The sequence below is a fragment of the Carcharhinus amblyrhynchos genome, unplaced genomic scaffold (genome assembly GCF_965287045.1).
Source record: "Carcharhinus amblyrhynchos unplaced genomic scaffold, sCarAmb.v2.hapA scaffold_42, whole genome shotgun sequence".
Lineage (NCBI taxonomy): Eukaryota > Metazoa > Chordata > Chondrichthyes > Carcharhiniformes > Carcharhinidae > Carcharhinus > Carcharhinus amblyrhynchos.
The window spans coordinates 2,276,757-2,289,890 of NW_027649783.1; the positions used below are offsets into that span (position 1 = coordinate 2,276,757).

The 13,134-nt window shown below is 44.9% G+C and overlaps 1 non-coding gene across 1 annotated transcript; it reads right to left on the reverse strand.

Annotated features, from left to right (window-relative positions):
- Nucleotides 1-12,884: 12,884 nt before the first annotated feature.
- On the reverse strand, nucleotides 12,885-12,967 carry trnas-aga (transfer RNA serine (anticodon AGA)). Its single transcript has one exon. It is a non-coding gene; the product is annotated as a tRNA-Ser (tRNA).
- Nucleotides 12,968-13,134: the final 167 nt, after the last annotated feature.

The following is a 13,134-nucleotide window of genomic DNA, read 5'->3' on the forward strand; positions in this document are numbered from 1 at the left end:
TGATGCAGAGAGCAGTGTGTGAGCTGATTTTGTTCATCTTTTATTTTGTACCTTTCTCTCTGAATGAGAACTCATTTATTAGTTCAGAGGCTTGTTTCTATGTTTCGAAAAAAATGTTCATTAAAAGCAAATAGATTCCGAAATTTAGGGAAAAATATGAAACATTTATTTTTATTTCATTCCCATCAAATGTTGCGTTTGAACTTTATGTCCATTTGTTTCGAGACACAAGAGGATAAGTTTCTAAATAAATTCCCATTGCGACGCCGGGAATTGAACCCGTGCCAGCTGCTTGAAAGGCAGCTCTGCCCACCGCGATATCACCAACACTCGCTTGGTTTAAAGAGTCGTTATTTTCATTCGTTATAATTACGGAACTAACTTAGTTGCTGATTTCATCAGACACGGGATGTGTCCATAACGCAGTTTGTAAACTGAACTTGGCTTGTCTGGACAGGTTCAGCTTCCTCTTTACCACTGTTTCTGACTGAGAAATCATTGATTAGTTTTGAGGGCTTTAAAAAAATCTCAACAACGTTTCCACTTTAAACTAGATTTTCCGTCAGACACACATGGATGATGAGAATATTGATGTGAATTTTATTTGAGCAGACCCCCTCCCCTCCCCTCCAGTTCTCAGACAGACACTGACTGGATCGAAGTTTGTTTTACTTTTTATAGAAAATAAATCCCTGTCTCACGACCTGCTTTTCTCCTGTTCTCAGACACATTCACTTTCTACAAGGGGGCACTAACTGGTTTGAAGAATCAGAGTCAGACTGCAGTCACCGCATTCTCTCTCCATCCCATTCTCTCAGTGCCACCTTACACCATATCCGACAGAGTGATTTGGAAAAGTTGAGTGAATCACCATAAGACCATAAGACGCAGGATCAGAATTATCCCACTCGGTCCATTGAGTCTGCTCCGCCATTCAATCATGCTGATAGTTTTCTCATCCCCATTCTCCTGCCTTTTCTCATTCACCCCGATCCCCTTATTAATCAAGAACCTATCTGTCTCGGGAGTTCTCGGGAGGTAAACACTGCTTCGGCTTTCACTCATTGTCGCCACCTTCATTGCAAAGAATTTTCTTTAGAAAAAAAAATGCAGGGCTCGTCCGGGATTTCAACCCGGGGCCTCTCGCATTTTAACGCTACGCCCAAAGCGAGAATCATACCCCTAGACCAACGAGCCACCCGCTGTACCCTAGCCCCTGAACCTTTCAAGGTATCTCAAAGTTAGGCAACTTTTTTGACAACTCATCAGCGATTTATTGAACAATGTTCCATTTCACTGTCTGCTTTGATGAAATCATGATGTGGAGATGCCGGCGTTGGATTGGGGTAAACACAGTAAGAAGTCTCACAACACCAGGCTAAAGTACAGCCAGTTTATTTGACAGTAGCACCCACAGGCTTTCGGGGTTTGCCCCTTTGACGGGTGATGAATAGAGGGCTGGGGCAAGTGGTGTTCCTCAGGGATCAGTGCTGGGACCTTTGCTGTTTGTAATATATAAATTACTTGGAGGAAAATGTAACTGATTTGATCAGTAAGTTAGCAGACAACACAAACGATGGTGGATTTGCGGATAACGATGAGGGCCATCAGGGGATACAGCAGAATATCGATGAGTTGGCGACTTGGGCAGAGAGATGGCCGATGGAATTTAATCCGGACATATGTGGGTTAATTCATTTTGGAAGGTCTAATACAGATAGGAAATATACAGTAAATGACAGAACCCACAAGCGTATTGATAGCCAAAGGGATCTGAGTGGACAGGTACACAGGTCACTGAAAGTGGCAATGCAGGTGGAGAAGGTAGTTAAGAAGGCACACGGCGTACTTGCCTTTATCGGCTGGGGCATTGAGTTTAAAAATTGGCAAGTGATGTTGCAGTTTTATAAAACCTTACATAGGCTGCACTTGGAATTTAGTGTTCAATTCTAACCGCCAAACTACCAGAAGGATGTGGAGGCTTTGGAGAGGGTACAGGAAAGATTTACCAGGATGTTGCCTGGTAAGGAGAGCATTAGCTATGAGGAGAAGTTGGAGGAATTGACTTGTTCTCACTGGAACGACGGAGTTTGAGGGGCGACTTGCTGACATCCACAAGATTACAAGAGGCACGGACAGAATGGATAGTCAGAAGCTTTTTTTCCCTGGGTGAAAGAGTCTTTTTCTCGGAGGCAAGGGTTTAAGGTGTGAGGGGCAAGGTTTAAAAGAGATGTATGAGGCAGAGAGTGGTGGGTGCCTGGAACTCTTTGCCGGGGATACGGCATTGACTTCTCAGAGGCGTCTTGACAAATACATGAATAAGATGGAAATAGAGGGATATGTTGCCCGGAACGGTGGGCGGGATGTTCGTTCAGTCGGGCAGCATGGTCGATGCAGGCTTGGAGGGCGGAAGGGCCTGTTTCTGTGCTGTAATTTTCTTTGTTCACCCAGAGAAAATCCATGCAAATGGGGGGAAACATGGACACTCCACACAGACAGTGACCCAAGCCGGGAATCAAACCCGGGTCCCTGGTGCTGTGAGGCAGCAGCAGCTTCCTATCCACCCTGTCCATTTCTTCTACACCTCAATCAGGTCTCCTCTCAGCCTTCACTGCTCTAAATAAAACAACCTGATCCAATCCAATCTCTCTTCATAGCTCAAATTCTCCATCCCAGTCTACGATCTGGTCACTGGTAAATGGACACTGCACCCTCTCCAGTGGAATCATGTCCTTACTGTAGTAATTTAACTGGAACTGCACACTGTCCTCCAGCGGTGGCTTCACCAAACTTTTGTCCAATCCGAATCTGAACCTTCCTGATCTTACAATCATGCATTAATATTCCATTCCTCACGCTGCATGAATCTTCACAACTCACAGACTCAAAGGGATTTCCAATATTGAAAAACAGTGGAGCTTTCCTTTGTATTTTCGGGGATCTGGGAGTCAGTGGATCATCCAAAAATAGAACTGAAAAATATGAAATCACAGCATTTATTGACATTGTGCTAATATCAGGGTAATATTCGACGTGTTGACTACGTGGCATTGCCACATCAAAGGTGAGCCAAAATGCTGATGAATTGAACGAACGTTGATCTCAGGTCACGAAAAGTGTCGGTACAAATGTAAAGATTTGCATTTTTGAAAGTTTCATTCCTTGATAGTCTTTGTTTCTGTTTTGAAAGTTCGAGAACAACACAAGTTTAATTTGAAGTAATAAGAATACGACGAACTCCCCATCGGGGAATTAAACCCGGGTCTCCCGCGTGACAGGCGGGGATACTAACCACTACACTAACGAGGAACGGGCAGTGGAAGCAACAATACGCATTGTACACTTGCCACTTACACTTCCGGAGCGACAACTCAGTTCTGACGAGATCAGTTATTTTCCCCAATACGGAGAACCATTTAATGCAGCAAACAGCGGCTTTAACTAACTCATTAAGACTTTTGGATTAGCAGGAAAAAGAATGAGATGGATGCATGAAGAAAAAACACAAATCAGGTGGAGACAGAAAGGTGCATTTGCCGTTCATATCAAACCGCATGTTCTTTTTAATTTTGGAGGAAAGACGGGGTGTCTTGAAGTCTGAACATTCTGGACAATCTCAGCTGGTCTCTCTCCACAGATGATGTCAGACCTGCTGAGTTTTTCCAGCATTTTCATTTGTTGTTCCAGATTCCGGCATCGGCAGTATTTTGCTTTTAGCTTGTCTCGCAATGTGTTTTTTTTTTCAAACGGCTGGAAGTTTCAAAGTGCTTTACAACTGAGATGCATTTCTTTCATTGTATTGTCTTTTACTTGCCCGAGGTACAGGCGTAGATTGAGCAAATACATAAAGGATGTTAAAATATTGCATCTATCAATGTTTGGAGATTTGTTGTTTCGGGAACAATCAACTTTATCCAGATACAAAATCCGAACGCCGAGGGGCAACTGTTCTTTGAGCCTGACGTGATTTGAACGCGCATCCTTCTGATTTAGAGTCAGACGCGCTACCGTTGCGCCACAAGCTCACATTGCTTGCTTGTTTTTACGTCTGTGTTATGTTTGGTGAATTCAAAACTCAAACAGGGAATTGTCTCCCTCTTTACCTTCTCGGGATTTAAATCGAATGGAAGAGTCACAGCGAAACAAAATTAACGAGAAAGTAGAAACACAACATTATCCTGCTGGAGAAATGTGTTCTTTGTTCAAGAGGTGATTAGAAAGGCCGCCATTGTATGACGAGGTGGCCGAGTGGTTAAGGCGATGGGCTGTTAGTCCATTCAGCTCTGGTACGTGTGGGTTCGAATCCTATCCTCGTCGGGAATGCGTCTTTTCTGCCTCGTTATTGAGGGTGGACTCAATACATGAGGTTCTGGGGATGCGGCCTGGGTCGGACTGCTGTTAGTGCAGGCTCGATGGGCCGAATGTTCTTCTTCTGCACTGTGGGGATTCTATGAATTTCGCGGCGGCCGTTTCACTTCTCTAAAAGCATCGATACACCAGTTCCTGACCTAAAAAGTCGACTCTGATGAGTTCCTGACCACAATCTTTGAATATCTCACCAGACAACGATGAAAAGTCCAACATGTCATTCTTTGCGCCGCAGCTACAGCATTCATTCCCCATTCCCATAGAACATTGCAGCACAGAAACAGGCCTTTTGGCCTTCCCTGGCTGTGCCGAGCCATTTTTCTACCGAGTCCCACTTACCTGTACCTGAACCATATCCTTCCGCCCCCCTCTCATCCATGTACCTGTCCAAGCTTTTCTTCAATGTTAAAAATGAGCCCGCATTTACCACTTCATCCGGCAGCTCATTCCACACTCCCACCACTCTCTGTGTGAAGAAGCCCCACCTATTATTTCCTTTTAACTTTTCCTCCTTCACCCTTAACCCATGTCCTCTATTTTTGTTTCTCCCCGAGCCTCAGTTGGAAAAGCGTGCTTGCATTCACTCTATCTATACCCATCATGATTTTATACACCTCTATCAAATCTCCCCTCATTTTTCTCCCTTCCAGGGAATCAAGTCCGAACCTATTCAACCTTTCTCTGTATTCTGTTTCTCAAGTCCCGGCAACAACCTTGTAAACCTTCTCTGCACTCTCTCAACCTTATTAGTATCCTTCCTGTAATTAGGTGACCAAAAGGGCGTTCAGATGGTCAGTGGATAGGCATATGGATAACAATGGAATAGTTTAGGTTAGAGGGTCATTAGATTGGTTCCACTGGTTGGAGCAACATCGAAAGCCGAAGGACCTGTACTGCGCTGTTGTATTTTCTAAAACTGCACACAATTCTCTAAATTCGGCCTCAGCAATGCCTTGTACAACTTCGCCATAACATTCCAACTCTTGGACTCAATACTTTGATTTATAAAGGCCAATGTTCAAAAGTACTCTTTACGACGCTATCGACCTGTGACGCCACTTTTAGGGAATTATGTATCTGTATTCCCAGGTCCTTCTGTTCTATTTACACTCTTCAGTGTCCTACCATTAACCTTGTATGTTCTACCTTGGTTTGTCCTTCCAAAGTGCAATACATAAGAAATAGGAGCAGGAGTAGGCCATCCAGCCCTTCGAGCCTGCCCCGCCATTCAATAAGATCATGGCTGATCTGTCGTGGCTCAGTTCCACTTTCCCGCCCTCTCCCCATAACCCTTAATCCCCTCTCTTATCAAGAACCCATCAACCTGCTTCTTAAAAATATTTAGCGAGGCAGCCTCCACCACTTCAACGGGCAGAGAATTCCAGAGATTCACCACCCTTTGAGTGAAGAAGTTCCTCCTCAACTCCGTTCTAAACCGCCTCCCCTTTATCTTGAGGCTGTGCCCCCTAGTCCTACTGTCTTTTTTGAGCGGGAAGAGTCTCTCCACCTCTATCCTATCCATCCCATTCATCATCTTATAAGTCTCAATGAGATCTCCCCTCATTCTTCTAAACTCTACACCTGTCTGCATTAAACTCCATCTGCCATTTTTCAGCCCATTTTTCTGGCTGGTCAAAATCCCTCTGCAAGCTTTGAAAATGTTCCTCATTGTCCACTGCTCCTCCAATCTTCGTATCATCAGGAAATTTATTGATTCAATTTACCACATTATCACCCAGATCATTGATATAGATGACAAATAACAATGGACCCAACACTGACCCCTGTGGCACACCACGAGTCATTAGCTGAACAGAAAACATCTTCACGGAGAATATTTTGACACAACAGGGAACACGTTTACAGAGCAGGGCATTTATTAACAGAATATTATAAAAATATTGATACAAGATGGATCATATTTACACAGCCGGAAACACATTCACAGCATCAGGGAGGCATTTTACACAACAGCAGAAAACACTTCTCAACAACAGAGACCACAGTTACACAGCAGGAAATATATTTACAAACATGTAATGCAACAGAAAATTCCTTTTAAAATAGTGATGGATTCTCCAGTTCCGTGTCTTGCCGGTTTCCCAACACTCTGTCTGTCGTTCCATGTGTCCAAACAGTCTCTCATGCTGCTATTGTGTGTTTTTCTCTGTCTATTGTCTTCTCGGTGTGATGCAGTGATGCCTCCTCACACTGGTGTTCCTATTCAACGATAGAGGAGTGACCATTTGTCTGACGACATTGATGGGCAGCAGGGTAAAACTTTCGCCGTAGCAGAGTGGCGCAGCGGAAGCGTGCTGGGCCCATAACCCAGCGACCGATGGATCGAAACCATCATCTGCTATTCCTGTTCACAGTGATAATAAAACCCCTTAATGGTAACTGTGAAGCAGTTGTGACTTTTCCGTGGAGAGCACAAAGTGTTATTTGGCTTCCTTTTTCCCCGAAAAGCCTCGATCTGGAGTAAATGGTTTTTTCTGCAACCAGAGCCTTACACAAGAAGAGGGAACATCTCAACACAACATGCAACAATTTACAGACAAAAAAAGTCCTCACGGAGAATCTTTTTTACACAACAGGGAACACGTTTGCAAGGGAAGGCGATATGTGAACAGAAAAGAAGAAAAAATATTTCCAGAGCCGGAAACACAACAACAGGGCAGCATATTTCACAACAGCAGAAAGAAAAAAACACTCACCAACATTTGAGACAGTTACCTGGGTAAGATTGGTCTGGAGAGATATTGGCAAAACACGGATAATTGGGAATAACTCCGAGGGAAAAAGACAATGGGCAGCATGAACACTTTGGGCCGAAGGGCCTGTTTCCATGCTGTAACCCTCTATATCATAGAGCACAGCAGGAAATATATTTACAAACAGTGAAACAGTTTACACAACAACAGTGAACATCTTTGAGCAATAGTTCAAAGCAGGACAGCTGTACAGCAGGAAATATGCTTACAAGAATATATTTACAACAGAAAACTAATTTAACATGTGAGTGATCAATTCCGGGTCCTGCCGGTTTCCCGGAACCTTTGTCTTTCGTCACTCATTTACAAACAGTCTCTTTTGCTGCTTTTGAGCGTGTCTTTCTCTGTCCATTACATTCTTGGTGCTTTGCAGTGGAATTGTGTGGCCAGACTGAAGCTCCCTCACACTCGTGCTGGAGTTAAACAACAATGTGGAAGTGAATATCTGAATGGCTACATTGATAGGCAGCAGGGGGAGCTGGATTTACCAGAGCAAAGTGACGCAGCGGAAGTGTGCAGGACTGATCATTCAGCGGTTGATGCATCGAAACCATTCTGTGCTATTTTCTGTTAACGATGATAACAAAACGACTTGACAACAATTCTGCAACATTTCCGTGGAATATACAAACATTTGCATTGGCTCCGCTTTTCTGTTTTCACCCTCAAACTGCAGTAAATCACATTGATCTGCACACAAGCTGTAGATACTGTGAACATGCACCAGGATATATTAGTGACCGAGGTCATGGTGTGCAGGGCACCATTTCAGAATTTGTGAGTGATGTGAAAGTTGGGAACATTGTGAACTCTGAGGAGGATAGTGTAAAACTGCAAAAAGGACAGAGACAAGTTGACGGAATGAGTGGACAAGTTACAGCTGAAATTCAAAGCTGAGAATTGTGAAGTGATTCATTCTGGTAGGAAGATTATAGAGACACAATGAAAAGTAAAAGGGCCGGGTTCAATTCTGGCCTTCAGTGACTGTGTGTATTTTCCACATTTTCTCTGTGCCCACTTGGCTTTCCTCCGGGTGCTCTGGTTGCCCCCACACTCCACTGATAGGGGAAATGGACTTACCATGCTAAATTTCCCCGAATGTCCCCCAGTATGTTTAGATTAGGAGAACTAACAGGGTAAATATGTGAGGTTGAGTGGATAGGTCAGAAAATCAGTGCACACGCAATGGGCCGAATGGCCACATTCTGCACTGTAGGGATTCAATGATAGAAGTTGTCATATTCCAGTCAAGAGTTCATCAAGAACCAGGGAAAAATATTCAAGATAAGTATCAAAACTGCAGCGATTCAGTGCCTAATGTGCATATCTTTGGAAACTAAAGCAACATTTAACATGGCCAATCCACCTCACCTGCACATCTTTCAACCAGGGAGCAAACCAGAGCACCCAGAGGAAACCCACGGGGGAGAATGTGCAAAATCAGCAAAGGTCAGAACCAAAGTCAGGTCTCGGGGCTGTGAGGCGGGGGAGCGGGATTAGATAGAATGTTGTTTCAATAACACCAAATGGGTTGTTACTGCATTGTAAAGATTCTGTGGTTTGTGAATCTACAATATAATCCTACTGAATGGAGCAGCAGGCTTGAGGGACCATGTGATCCACTTCTGATCCGATTTATTGTGCTGCTGTGTCCAGGAAGCTGCTAATTGATTTCTCATCATTAAATCAGAATTTACTCCAAATATATAAATGTAGCAACCCTGTGCTCAGTGACAAACACTGACTCGTGGATCAGTACCTGGGACTTCGATGTTGTGGCCATTTCAGAGACATGGATAGAGCAGGGGCAGGAATGGTTGCTGCAGGTCCCGGGGTTCAAATGTTTTAGTCGGAGTAGAGAAGGAGGTAGGAGGGGGGGAGGGGTAGCTTTATTGGTCAGGGATTGTATCACAGTGTCAGAGAGGAAGTTTGATGAGGACTTGTCTGTTGAGGTAGTATGGGCGGAGATTAGAAATAGGAGAGGAGAGGTCACCCTGTTGGGAGTCTTTTATAGACCTCCTAAAAGTTCTAGAGAGGTTGAGCAAAGGATTGCGGAGACGATCCTGGTTAGGAGTGAAAGTAATAGGGTAATTGTTATGGGGGATTTTAACTTTACTAGTATTGATTGCAATTGTTATAGCTCTAGCTCGTTAGAGGGGTCAGTTTTTGTTCAAAGCGTGCAGGAAGGTTTCTTGACTCAGTATGTAGATAGGCCAACTAGAGGTGAGGCTATATTGGATTTGGTGCTGGGCAATGAGCCAGACCAGGTGCTAGACTTGGAAGTTGGTGTGCATTTTGGTGATAGTGACCACAATTCGGTTACGTTCACCTTAATGATGGAAAGGGATAGGAATGAACCTCGGGCCAGTGGTTTTAGCTGGGGGAAGGGTAATTATGAGGCTATTAGGAGAGAATTAGGAAGCATAGGTTGGACTAGGAGATTACAGGGACTGGGAACGTCTGAAATGTGGAGTTTTTTTCAAGGAGCAGCTACTGCGAGTCCGTGATAGGTATGTCCCTGTCAGGCAAGGAGGAATTCGTAGGGCCAGGGAACCGTGGTGCACCAAAAAAGTTTCTTCGTTGGTTAAGAGGAAAAAGGAGGCTTATGTTCGGATGAGACGTGAGGGCTCGGGTAGTGCACTAGAAAACTTTAGATTGGCTAGGAGGGAGTTGAAGAGTGAGCTAAGAAGGGCTAAAAGAGGACATGAGAAGACTTTGGCTGATAGGATTAAGGAGAATCCTAAGGCGTTCTATAGGTATGGCAAGAACAGAAGGTTGGTTAGGGCAAGATTAGGGCCAGTTATGGACAGCAGAGGGAAGTTATGTGTGGAACCGGAGGAGATTGGAGAGGCATTGAACCAATATCTCTCTTCGGTGTTCACGCAAGGGGACATGGATATAGCTGAGGAGGACACTGGATTGCAGGGGAGTAGAATTGACAGTGTTGCAGTTGATAAGGAGGATGTGCTAGATATTCTGGAGGGCCTGAAAATAGATAAGTCCCCTGATCCGGATGGGATTTACCCAAGGATTCTCTGGGAGGCAAGAGAAGTGATTGCGGAGCCTCTGGCTCTGATCTTCAGGTCGTCGTTGGCCTCTGGTGTAGTGCCGGAGGATTGGAGGTTAGCGAATGTTGTCCCATTGTTTAAGAAGGGGAACAGAGACTTCCCCGGGAATTATAGACCGGTGAGTCTCACTTCTGTTGTGGGCAAGGTTTTGGAAAAAATTATTCGGGATAGGATTTATAGTTATTTGGAGTGTAATGAATTGATTGGAGATAGTCAGCATGGTTTTGTGGCGGGTAGGTCGTGCCTTACTAACCTTATTGAGTTTTTTGAGAAAGTGACCAAAGAGGTGGATGGGGGTAAGGCAGTGGACGTGGTGTATATGGATTTTAGTAAGGCGTTTGATAAGGTTCACCATGGTAGGCTTCTGCAGAAAATGCAGATGTATGGGATTGGGGGTGATCTAGGGAATTGGATCAGGAATTGGCTAGCGGATAGGAGACAGAGGGTGGTGGTTGATGGTAAATATTCATCATGGAGTTCGGTTTCGAGTGGTGTGCCTCAGGGATCTGTTTTGGGGCCACTGCTGTTTGTAATTTTTATTAATGATCTGGATGAGGGTATAGTTGGGTGGATTAGTAAGTTTGCTGATGACACCAAAGTCGGAGGTGTGGTAGATAGTGATGAAGGGTGTCATAGTTTGCAGGAAGACTTAGACAGGTTGCAGAGCTGGGCCGAGAGGTGGCGGATGGAGTTTAATGCGGAGAAGTGTGAGGTAATTCACTTTGGTAGGAATAACAGATGTGTCGAGTATAGGGCTAACGGGAGGACTTTGAATAGTGTGGATGAGCAGAGGGATCTAGGTGTATGTGTACATAGATCCCTGAAAGTTTGGAGTCAAGTAGATAAGGTTGTTAAGAAGGCGTACGGTGTCTTGGCGTTTATTGGTAGGGGGATTGAATTTAGGAGTCGCAGCGTCATGTTGCAAATGTACACAACTCTGGTGCGGCCGCACTTGGAGTACTGTGTGCAGTTCTGGTCCCCACATTACAGGAAGGATGTGGAGGCTTTGGAGAGGGTGCAGAGGAGGTTTACCAGGATGTTGCCTGGTATGGAGGGGAGGTCCTATGAGGAGAGGCTGAGGGATTTGGGGTTGTTTTCGCTGGAAAGAAGGCGGCTAAGAGGGGATCTTATTGAAACATATAAGATGATTAGAGGTTTAGATAGGGTGGATAGTAATAGCCTTTTTCCTCTGATGGAGAAATCTAGCAGGAGGGGGCATGGCTTTAAATTAAGGGGTGGTAGTTATAGGACGGATGTCAGGGGTAGGTTCTTTACCCAGAGGGTGGTGAGGGATTGGAATGCCCTGCCTGCTGCAGTTGTAAATGCACCTAGTTTGGGGGCGTTTAAGAGATCCGTGGATAGGTTTATGGACGAGAAGGGATTGGTTTAGGTTAGTGGGTCATTGTTTTGTAACTGCTCGGCACAACATCGTGGGCCGAAGGGCCTGTTCTACGCTGTATTGTTCTATGTTCTATGTTCGTGGTTAAGCAATGTCTCAGTTTTAATATTCTTATCCGTGTTTCCAAATCCCTCCATGTCCTCAGCTCTTCCTGCCTTTCGTCATCTCCAGCCGAACAATCCTCTGAGATATCTGAACGCCACTGATTCTGCCCTCGTGATAAGAAGTCTCACAACACCAGGTTAAAGTCCAACAGATATATTTGTTAGCAAAACCACTAGCTTTCGGAGCGCTGCTCCTTTATCGCCTTACCTGATGTTTTTTTCTGAGAACTGAGACTGCAGCTTCTGTTTCTCCAAGAGAATCTCTCTGGATAAAGCCGGAATTTACAGGGATTTCTGTCACTGAGGCAATGTCTGGCGGTCTGTGTCTCACTGCTCCAACTCACTCTATCCCTCCATCCCCTCTCATCAACTCTATATGAAGGCGGGATCTTGTTGTTTAGTGACTGAGTGCACACAATCTGTATCTACATCTGATCAAATAGAATTCAGCTTGTGAACAATATCACCATTTGAACCAGCTGTGGGTTAACCCAGGCACAGCTCTGATTGGCTGCAGCCCCCTGAATCTGGGGAACAGACACTGTGAGCATCGCCGGCCTCAGAGGCTTTCACAGTTACTGAGCTGGGAAACTCCAACTCATCCCCGAGAATCCACAGCACAGAGCGAGAGGAGAGGAAAACCTGTCCTGGGAGCTGTCAATCTGAGACACAGTTTGACCTGTCAATGTGCAGATGTGAAGCTGCTCCTTCCATTCCCAATCTGCTATAACCAGGAGTTCCTAACGCCCAATAATGACCAGCTTGCAGCAATGTGTTTGAATGAACACGATGTCATATCATCCAAGCAGCATTTTGAAATGATCATTCAGTGTATTCTGATGAAATTTATTTCTTATGTTCTGTCTGTCATTCCATAAGAAACTTTCTCTGAAATGAGACCTTGTTTTTGTCTTGCGCTCCTGATGCTGTTGTTTTTCAATCTGCTCACATTCTGATTTCCCTCATGGAACCAGAGAAAGGGAACAGCACTGAATCATTCGGCTTATCTTGTCCATGCCAGCCCGAGGGCACCCAGGTGTCCTCTTCAAGCTCACCTTCCTGCACTCGGCCCCGAGCCATGGAGCTGAAAGCATGATGGTGATCCACATACTTGGCACCAGAAAATGGTCCGGCTCTGGGGCTGCCGGAAGCAAACGCTTTCAGCGATAGTCGCTGCGAGCAGGACTCGAACCTGCAGCGAGGAAACCCCATTGGATTTCTAATCCAACACCTTCACCACTCGGCCATCGCAGCACCACCGTTCGCCTCCCCCTCATATAATCACCTCAGTAGCGTTCACACTAACTTCATCAGGCACCGTTATTGTCCAAAGCTCAGTGTGTGAGCTGAAATTTGTTCCTCTACTTTTGTATCTTTGTCTCTGACGGAGAAGTCATTTACTAGGTCAAAGACATGTTTTT